The following is a 9,635-nucleotide window of genomic DNA, read 5'->3' as shown; positions in this document are numbered from 1 at the left end:
CACGTGTGCACCTGTGTACATGTGTGTCTGTGCATTAATCTCTCGCTCACCTCACTTCCCCTGTCCCAGAGGCTCCTGGACTTGGCCTCTGGGGGTGTTCTTCTCCTTACTCCTCATCCTGGTCCAGCCTCAGCCTCAAGGCCTGCCTTCTGGACAGTTTCCCTGGCAAGCATCCCTGGACATCTTACCTGCAACCTCCGAAAACTCAACTCACCTGTCCACTCCCACTCTGTCAGCAGGGGGATCTCCGACACAGAGCCACACGCCCTGGGTGGCTCAGCCGTCTCTCACTTACGCTCTGCTATGGGTTTTCATTTCCTCTTCCCACTTCTGGCCCCACTCAGAGCCGTGTCTCCTTCACCTGCCATTCTGGCCTGGCTCCCGCTGACCTGTGGCATCCTGATCCCCACCATGCAGGCGTTGCTCATGGTGCCCTTGCCTGACATCTTTCCTCTCTTTTTTTCTTTTTTGAGACAGAGTCTCACTCTGTTGCCCGGGCTGGAGTGCAATGGCACAATCTTGGCTCACTGCAACCTCTGCCTCCCGGGTTCAAGCGATTCTCCTGCCTCAGCCTCCCGAGTAGCTGGGACTACAGGTGTGTGCCAGTACGCCCAGCTAATTTTTGTATTTTTAGTAGAGACAGGGTTTCGCCACGTTGGTTAGCCAGGATGGCCTTGATCTCTTGACCTCATGATCCGCCCGCCTCAGCCTCCCAAAGTGCTGGGATTACAGGCATGAGCCACCGCACCTGGCCGACATCTTTCCTTTCTTCAGCCTGCAAATCCCACCTCCTCTGGGAAGCCGTCCTGATAACCCCCTTTGCTGGGTTCCCTTGTCTCTGATACTCCCTGCAGTGAGATCTGTCCTGGCCTTGGTCTTGTCGCAGGCTGGGCACCCGACTGGGGTCCATTTGGACTTTTGTGGGTCTAGGCATCTTTGCCCTTCCTTTAGAAAAGAAAATTAAAAATTACTTGCTACGATAGCATTGGTACGAACACGAGTATATTAATAGGACATACTGAAACATTTTCTTTGAGTTAAAAGTTCATTTTTCTTCTGATTTTAAAAGAAATTGAAACATTTTCTTGGGGTCCCAAAAGTATGGTGCATGGGCTATAGATTCACTGATCCCCTCCTCTTGCCAGGCCTGGGCGAATGCCATGGTGGGCAGGCTGTGTGTGCTCCCCGCCCTCTACCCTCTCTGTGTCTGTCTTCTTCATTTTGCCTCTGCAGTTTGTCCTTGTGTTAGTGCATTAAAGCAAGACGATGCGTGTGTTTGTGTGTGTGTGTGCCTGTGTGCATGCGCGCGCGTGCCACATCCTCCCTCTTCATCTCTGTGTCCATCTCTCTGTGTTTTTTGTTTGTTTGTTTGTTTGTTTTTTTGAGACAGGGTCTTGCTCTGTCTCCCAGGCTGGAATGCAGTGGTGCAATCACGGCTTACTGCAGCCTCAACCTCCTGGGCTCAAGTGATCCTCCTACCTCAGCCTCCTGAGTAGCTGGGACTACAGGCGTGCACAATCACGCCTGGCTATTTTTTTTTTAATAGAAACGGGGTTTCACTATGTTGCTCAGGCTGGTCTCGAACTCCCGGGCTCAAGAGATCCGCCCACCTCAGCCTCCTAAAGTGCTGGGATCACAGGTGTGAGCCACTGTGCCTGGCTTATGTTCATCTCTTTCACCATAACAGGTTTGTCTCTTTCTCCGGGGTCCCCTCATTCATTCATTCATTCCTGCAACAAACACCTGTGTGTGTCCGTGTCTGTGTGTCGGCGTGTCTGCCAGGGAGCAGGGGTCTTGGCTCCTCATCTTTCCCCAGGTCTCCTGCCCTCCCAGATCTGCAGGCTGTGAGCTTTCCAGGGTGGGCCATGCTCCCTGCTCCTGACCGTTTGCCCACCCGCCTCCCCTTGCTGCAGCGTTGGGGTCACTGCTATGAGTGGTGGTTGTTTTCCCTCTCCGCCTTGGTTCTTCCTAGAACACTATGCAGCAGCTGCTCCTGCCCAGCAGGGTGTGTGTGTGTGTGTGTGTGTGTGTGTGTGTGTGTGTGTATGGGAGGGAGTGAGAGGGCCAGGCCGACATATAGACAGACAGACACCAAGAGAGGGTGACAAGTGCACAGCCGGCACCTGTCTCTCCTGTATTTGCCTTCTGTCTCCTTCCCTCTCCTCTTTGGGGTTTTGCTGGCATTTTGTCTTTTCTCTGGCTTCCTGCATTTGTGTGTGTGAGTGTGTCTGTGTATGAGTGAGTGTGTGTGCGTGCGTGTACACGTGGCATCCTCAGGTCTAGGTCCCCCCTTCCTCAACCTCCCTGTGTCCCCCCCAATCTCCACACCTTCTCTACCACAGTCCAGGTGTGAGTGTGGTCTGTGGTGTGTGTGGTGTGTGGTGCGTGTGTTGCATGGGTGTGTATTGTATGGTTTGGGTGGTGTGGATGTGGTGCAGCGTGTGTGCGGCACGGCATGTGTGTGGTGTGGCCGTGGCCTGTGGTCTCTTGCCTTTGCCTGCATCCAGCGACGGCTGTGCTGAGGCCCCTCCCACCCATCGAGGCCTCTCCTCCTTTCTTTCTTTCATTCATTCACTTGCTCCTTCGTAAAATCCTGATTGAGCCATGAGGCTGCCCCGGTGGCCGGGGCGCACGTCTCTCTCTGGGTCATTCTCTTTCTCCTTTTCTCTCTCTCTTTTCCTGTCTTTGGCTCCGTTTCTACATCTCTTTTTCTCGCTCTGTCTTTTGTTTTGTTCTCTCTGTTGTCTGAGTCTTTGTCTGTTTCTATCTTTGCCTCTTGGTTTTAGCCTAGCCCATTCAGGCACTAATTAGTTGTTCCCATTAGGAAGTGGCTGCAAAGTCGTGTATGTGTGTGTGTGTGGGTGTGTGTGTGTAAGTGTGCATGTGAGTGTATGTGCCTGTGTGAGTGTACGTGTGTATGTGTATGTGAGTGTGTATGTATTGTGTATATGTGTGCATGTGAGTGTATGTATCTGAGTGTGCGTGTGAGTGCATGTGTGTGTGTGAGTGTGTATGTGTGTGTACATGACTGTGTGTTTATGTGTGTGTGTATGGGTGTGTGTGAGTGTGTGTGTGTGTTGTGAATGTGTATGAATGAGTGTGTGTGTGTTCTTGCTCTCTTTCCAATAGTTTTGGCCATGACTCCACCTCCCATTCATTTCCTAAGCACCCCCCTACACACACACACTCGTAGGGTCCTCCCAGGCATGAGCATGTGTATGTGCAGCTAACAGGTCTGGCTCCTCATTGTTCCCCGAGGCTCCTGCCCACTGTGGCTGCAGGCCGGTGGGATTCCGGCGTGGGCAGCAGCTGCCTCCCCTTGCTCCAGCGTGGGGGTCGCTGCCATCGGCTGGGGGTCTGTTTCTTTCACTTTCACAGCTCTTCCCAAAACACTCGTCTCGGAGCAGCTGCTCCTGCCTCTGTGTGTGTGTGTGTTTGAGAGAGAGAGAGAATGTGCATGTGCGTGTGTGTGTGTGTATGTGTGTGGAGGGTCAGAGCAGCCCCTGCCTGGCCCCCTTTCTGCAGGGCTTGGCTTTTGTGTTCATTCTGAATCCCTTGCACTTGTCCCTCAGTTCAATCAACACCCCTTCATCTCTCCTGTGTACTGGGCTCTGTGTGTGTGTGTGTGTGTGTGTGTCTCTACTTCTCCCTCCTTCTCACCTGTTCTCGCCAGTCTCTAAGGCACTCTGAAATCTGCCCTGGCTGTATGTGTGCGGGTTCACAGGGCGAGGTCTGTGCGCGTGAACCAGTATGTGACAAGCTGTCAGGGCATCATCTCTGCCACTGTACCTAATCCTTCACTCCCACCCTGGCGTAATTTCCTTTATACTTTCCTTTGGTCCACACATGCAGAACAGCTCTTGTGAGTTGTGCACACAGGTGTGTGTATACACGCGTGCTTGTGTGTGTGGTGTAGGGGGGAGAGACAGAGAGACAGATCTCCTCTCCCCTTTGCTCTCTCTGGCTCCATCTTGACCTTTGCACACCTGCCGGGATCCATTTCTCGCTCCACTTCCCCTAAACCTCTCCTTGTCTCTTTCTGCATCATCTCTGAGGCTTTGCTTTCGCTCTGCAGATGAGAGAGGGTGCTCTGTCCATCCATCCATCTAACCATCTGTCTGTCTGTCCAAGAGTTATCTGTGGGCCCTTTTCTACCTCCCCTCCCCTTTCCTGGGCCTGCACTCTTGTCACCCACCCCCCTGCACCCTCCTGCGGGGCCATTTCAGCACTCACCCTCTTCACCTCTCCATCTCCATCCTTCCCTGCTGGGTGGGTTCTGGACCGGGACCTGAGAACAAAGCTGCCTCCTGGGCCCCTCACCCATCACCCAGCCCCAAACCCTTCAAGGCCGGTTCGGGGCTCAGCATCCTGTTTGGCTCCTTCCCTCATCAGGGGGCCTCGTGCAGCCTCACTCCCCCTCCAGCAGGTCACCCCTGCCGGGCTGTTCCCCTGCCACTCTCTTCTGCCCCACTCTAGCTCGGGGCCATTTCCTTCCTGCCTTATAAACCCCCTACCCCCAGTTCAGGTCTCCCAGGGGCCTCTCCTTTTCCCTGTGGGGGTCTAGGAGTCGATCTTTCTCTCCTGGTCAGGTTCCATTTTATTTCCTTTTTCCTCTGACTTGGTCGGGTTTTGTTCTTCCCTGGGCATCACTGGTACCTGTGTGTGTGTGTCTGTTCCTGTCTCACTGTCTGACGCATTCACCTTTCCTTTCACCTTTTATCCTCTTCCTCTCATTTTAAAGAATTGGGATCTAACTTACGTATCGTAAGATGCACAAATCTGAAACGAAAAGCTTTGATGAATTTCACATGTGTCTGCACCTGTGGCTCCACCACCCGGAGCAAGAAACAGATCATCCCGGCCCCAGGGCAGGCTTCCTCCCATCCGCCCCTCGAGGCTCGGGGTGTTTTTCACTGTGTGTATGCGTGACATTTTGTCTGTCCGTCTATCCTGCAACTTTCTCAGCTGTTGCTTCCCTCTGGGAGCCCCTTGTCTTTGTTCCTGCACTCCATCAGCGGTTATTGAACACCTAAGATGGGCTCCGCGTGTGCCTGCCTCCCTCCCCTACTACCCTCCCTGCCTGCTCTCTCCCACTCCGCTCCCTCTCCAAGTTGTTATTGAATTCTTCTTCTATTCTGTGCGTCCCTGTAGGAGTGTGTGTGTGTGTGTGTGTGTGTCTCCCCGATTGCCCACCACCTCCCCCCTCGCTCTCCTTCCCCCACCTCTGCCTTCCTCCCTTTCTCTCCCACTCCTGGGGGCTCCATCGAGATTGTTCCAGGGTAGCCCAGCCCTGTGTCTCTCTCTGGCTCTCCCACCCCTCCTTCCTCCCCTCGCTGTCTCTGAGGGATGGGCGCAGGCTGGCTCTCACCCTGGGCATGTGCTGGCCTGTCCACCTCCATGCCAGCTCTGGCCACCTCCTCCTGCTCCTGGCATCCCCCCCATTCCCTTCTGCCAACTCCCTTTGCTCCATACATAAACTGCCAACATCGGGGTCTCTAGCTAGGATCTCCAAGCTGAGCCCAGACCTGTCCACTCATCACGGTCCATCTCTCCCGCTGCAGAGCAACCCCCAGCCCCCTTCAAGCCCCCACCCCATCCCTCCCCTCCCCATCCTGAGCTGTCTACCTGTCCACAACTCCTTCTCACTCACTCCAGCTGCGATTTGTGCCGGACCTCCCGCGTGGCTCTCACCAGCACCTCGCCTACCTCCCTGCAGACATGAGCTTGTCCTCATCTTCCTCAACTTCTCCGGCATCTGACTGTAGACATATTGGTCCCCTAAGCCTGCCCTGCTTCTGGAGGACTGCTTCTCTGAGTCTTGGCCTTCTAACGTACTGTTGTTCCTCGTCCTCTTCTCCCTTCTCACCACACCTGGTGACGGTCCCCACTCTGGGGCTCAGCTCCCCCTTTGTAGGGACCACCCCACCTCCATCCCCTGAGTTCCAGTCCTCCCTGCATACAACCTTCCGAACATTCCATGGGCACCTCACGATGGACTCACCCACCCCTCTTTCTCCAAAGCTAGGGGTGTCCCACCTCATATGCCCACTACCTGGCAGCACCCGGCTCAGACCCTGAGCTGGTCCCCTTCCCCTCCTCGCCCACGTCCTGTCCATGTGGTCCCCCAATGGGTCTCGCCCCGTCCCTTCCCCAGCACCTTGCCTTGGGATTCATGTCCCCTCCTGGGCTGTGCTCTAGTCCCCTCCTTGGAGTCTCTGTCACCTGTCACCTCCTGCAGTGCAGCAGCCTGTGCAGTGCTCTGGCCAGCACTTGGCTCACAGCAGGCAAATTTGGTTTTGCCTTTGGTAGATGCTCCCTGATCCAGCACCCACAGGGGGCGGACTTAGGGATACAGAGGCAGATCCGCGGCCCTGGTCCCTGGTCTGGTGGGGAGACTCCAGTGGAGTCTGCTGGGCTGCGGGCCGTAGGCTCATACGCTCCTTCTCAGCTGCGACTTCTCTCTTCTAGTGAGCCCCTCTCCTTCCTCCTGCCTCCTATTGTCCCACCCAACTCTTTCCACTGCAGCGGGGTGTTTCAGCCTGTCTGAGGGAGGGGCTGCGGGCCTGTCCCTGTCTGTCTGTCTGTCTCTGTGTCTGTCGGCACCGCATATCTGGTCTGCGTGTCCCTCTGTCTTTGTGTCTGTGAGAGGTCTGTGTGTGTGCATTCTGCTGTTGGGCAGTCCTGGCGTCTGATTTGTGCATGTGTGTGTTTCTTGTGTTGGGGTGTGTGTGTGTGGTGGTCTGTGTGTCCTGGAGTGGGTTTCTGGCTGGCCAGTTTTGCCAGTGTGGAGGGAGGCCTGCAGCATGGCAGCTGTCTGTGGGGGGCTGTCTGTGTGTCTGTCTCGGTGTATGGGGCTGCCGGCCAGTCCTGCCTGGGTGCAGAGATGAGTTGGGGGAAATCCCTGAGTGCAGGGGTCTGTCTGGGTGATCCCATCCATGTGTCCTTCCTTCCCTCTCTGGGGGCTCTGGAGTCATCACAACTCCCCTCTCGCTGTCTCCCCCTCCTCTTCCCTGAGTCCCCTCTTGGGGGCTTTGTCGGGGTCTGCTTGTCACTGCCTTGCCTGGAGCGTGGCCTGCGTCACAGAGCACAGCTGAGACCCTCTCCCCGCGTGGGCCTGGTGTGTGCGTCATCTGGGGGCCCCTGGCGGTGTGGGGGGCCTTGCCTCGCTGCTCCGAGCTCTCCAGTCCCTCCCTCTCTCCCTCTGAACCTTTCTGGAGCTTTCTTCCCCTTCCTGCGTGCGTCAGGCCTACGTCTGTGCCGTGGAGCTCCCACCCTCGCCCCCCTGGTGGCCTTCCTGCTGCTGAGCGAGGTTGTCTGGAACTTTCAAGGTGTACCCGAGCCCTGCACCCACAAACTCCTACGGGGCAGGGCTGGGCAGAGCCGGGCAGGGCCCTGATGTGCTCCTCAGTCCTCACCAGAGCCCTGTTTCCCTCCAGGAGCCCCACCTTTCAGAAGCAGATCCAAGGCCTCACCCGACCTTCAGGGAAGGCCCTTTGGCTCTAGCCTGCGCACTCCTCGGTCGCCCGCAGACCCCACTACTTCTTGTGCTGCAGTCGCCCTGCCCTTGCTGTGCCTTCGATACACAGGCCGTTCCTGCTGCCTGGACTGCCCATGCCCAGAGAGGCCTACCTGGCCACACTGTCTGAATTCGTCTCTGTCACTCTCTTTCCCCCTACGCTGCTGTTTGTCTTCATAACACTGATCACTCCCTGCCATCTTCTTACACATTGATTTCTGGCTTAGTTTCGGTCTCTCATGCTATCGTCTCTGCCACTGTGCTGTAAGCCCCATGAGGGCAGGCCCATGTCTGTCTCGTCCAGTGTTGTGTCTCCAGCTCCTAGAACAGTGCCTGGCATGTAGAAGGGGCTTGATTGAATGAACAATCTCATTTCTGAGCTCTGTCTGGCCAGGATGCAGTGGAAATCCCTCCCCTCATTCACCCGGTCCCCAGGGAGGCCACGCCCAGCTCTGTCCTCCCCTTCCCAGTGTGCACATGGAGCCCGTGGCTGCCTCTCAAGCACTTCTGGCCATGTGTCCCTGGCTGCTTCAACCCCTCCTGGGCTCCCTCCATCCCGCGGGCACCGTCCAGGCCTTAGCCTGGGCGTCAGACCCTTGCATGCCTCAACCCCCATTGCCTCTCAAGCCTTACCCCTTCTCTGTCACCCCCACACCAGCCACCGGCCACCCAGATGGCCTGTCATCTCAGACACCACCCCTCCCTCACACACATTCTCACCCCTCCTGGCCCTTGCAACCTCTCTGCGTGAGGTGTCCCTTCCCAACCTGCCCCGGTGATCGGGCATCTGGCTCCAAGTCACCTCCCCCTGCAGACTGGGGGACTGTTCCCCCCTTCCCCTCCCTGTGCCTCCCACCCCCAAGCAGAGTCAGTGTCTCCCTTGCCACCGTGGCTTCCTGAGGGAAGGGGCTTCCAGGAGCGCTCCTGCCCCACTGTGTGCTGATGGTGTCCCATCTGTCCGTCAGGCCAGGCCGTGAGCCACTCGGCTCTGGGTCCCCTGTGCCCAGGAGCGGCTTCCCCCCAGGCAGCTGCAGAGAGGGACTTGTGGGGGATGAGAGGAGGGGCCGTGTGTCCTGGCCCCTTGGCCCCTCCTCCTCTCTCTCTCAGTCTTCCCTCTCCTCCTCTGAGTGTCCCTCGCCCAGTTTCTTCCCCACTGTGTGTGTGTCTGTCTGACTGTCTTTCTGCAACGCCTTCCCCCACTGGAGCATTAGTGCTTCACTGCTCCTTTTGAGCATCAAATACTTTGCCCTGTGTGTGTCACAGTGCCCCCCAGTGCCCTCTCTCTGTCAGTCTGTCTGTCCATCCGTCTGTCTCATCACACTGTACTCTTTGCTTTCTCTCTGCTCTAGCCCTGGAGGTCATTGTCATTCTTTGAGCATGTGAGAGACACACACACACACACACACACACACACACACACACACACACAGAAAACACCAGAACCCCCACCTGGCCCCCTCTCTGCGGGGTCTGGCTTTTGTGCTCATTCTGTGAGTCACCGCATCCACTCCCTCCTTCAGGCAGCACCCCTCAGAGTCGCTCCCGTGTGCTGGCCGGGCACGTGTGTGTGCACGCATGTGTGAGTGTGCGCGTGTGTGTGTGTGTGTGCGTGTGTGTGTTTCTCTGGCTCTTCCCCTGCCTCCAGCCTGTTCTCTGTCTCTAAGGCGTTACTGAAATCTGCCCTGGCTGTCAGAGAGACAGAGGTTGGGAGGGAGGGAAAGGAGGTGGTGGGCAGCTTCCCAGTGCCTGCTACTCACTGCCCGCTCCCGTTCTTCTCTGGCTCTGTCTCTCTCTCCATCTCTCAGCCTCTCTGTCTGTCTCTCTCCATCTCTCAGCCTCTCTGTCTGTCTCCATGTCTCAGCCTCTCTCTGTCTCTCTCCATCGCTCAGCCTCTCTCTCTCTCCATCTCTCAGCCTCTGTCTCTCTCCATCGCTCAGCCTCTCTCTCTCTCCATCTCTCAGTCTCTGTCTCTCTCCATCTCTCAGCCTCTCTCTCTCTCCATCTCTCAGCCTCTGTCTGTCTCTCTCCATCTCTCAGTCTCTCTCTCTCTCTCTCCATCTCTCAGCCTCTGTCTGTCTCTCTCCATCTCTCAGTCTCTCTCTGTCTCTCTCCGTCTCTC

The 9,635-nt window shown here is 56.5% G+C and overlaps 1 long non-coding RNA gene across 1 annotated transcript in view; it reads right to left on the bottom strand.

The window, feature by feature from the left end:
• LOC131382213 (uncharacterized) overlaps positions 1–5,930 on the bottom strand; it is a 12,999-nt gene extending 7,069 nt beyond the window's left edge. Inside the window, exons 1-4 of the long non-coding RNA XR_009211485.1 lie at positions 5,626–5,930; positions 4,657–4,779; positions 3,830–4,069; positions 749–941 (exon numbers count right to left, since the gene is read on the bottom strand). This is a non-coding gene — a long non-coding RNA (uncharacterized LOC131382213). The remainder of the gene's footprint in view (positions 1–748; positions 942–3,829; positions 4,070–4,656; positions 4,780–5,625) is intronic.
• Positions 5,931–9,635: the final 3,705 nt, after the last annotated feature.

The sequence above is a fragment of the Hylobates moloch genome, unplaced genomic scaffold (genome assembly GCF_009828535.3).
Source record: "Hylobates moloch isolate HMO894 unplaced genomic scaffold, HMol_V3 SCAFFOLD_21, whole genome shotgun sequence".
NCBI lineage: Eukaryota > Metazoa > Chordata > Mammalia > Primates > Hylobatidae > Hylobates > Hylobates moloch.
The sequence above is the reverse complement of the archived record's forward strand: the minus strand, read 5'-3'. Positions and strand labels throughout refer to the sequence as shown.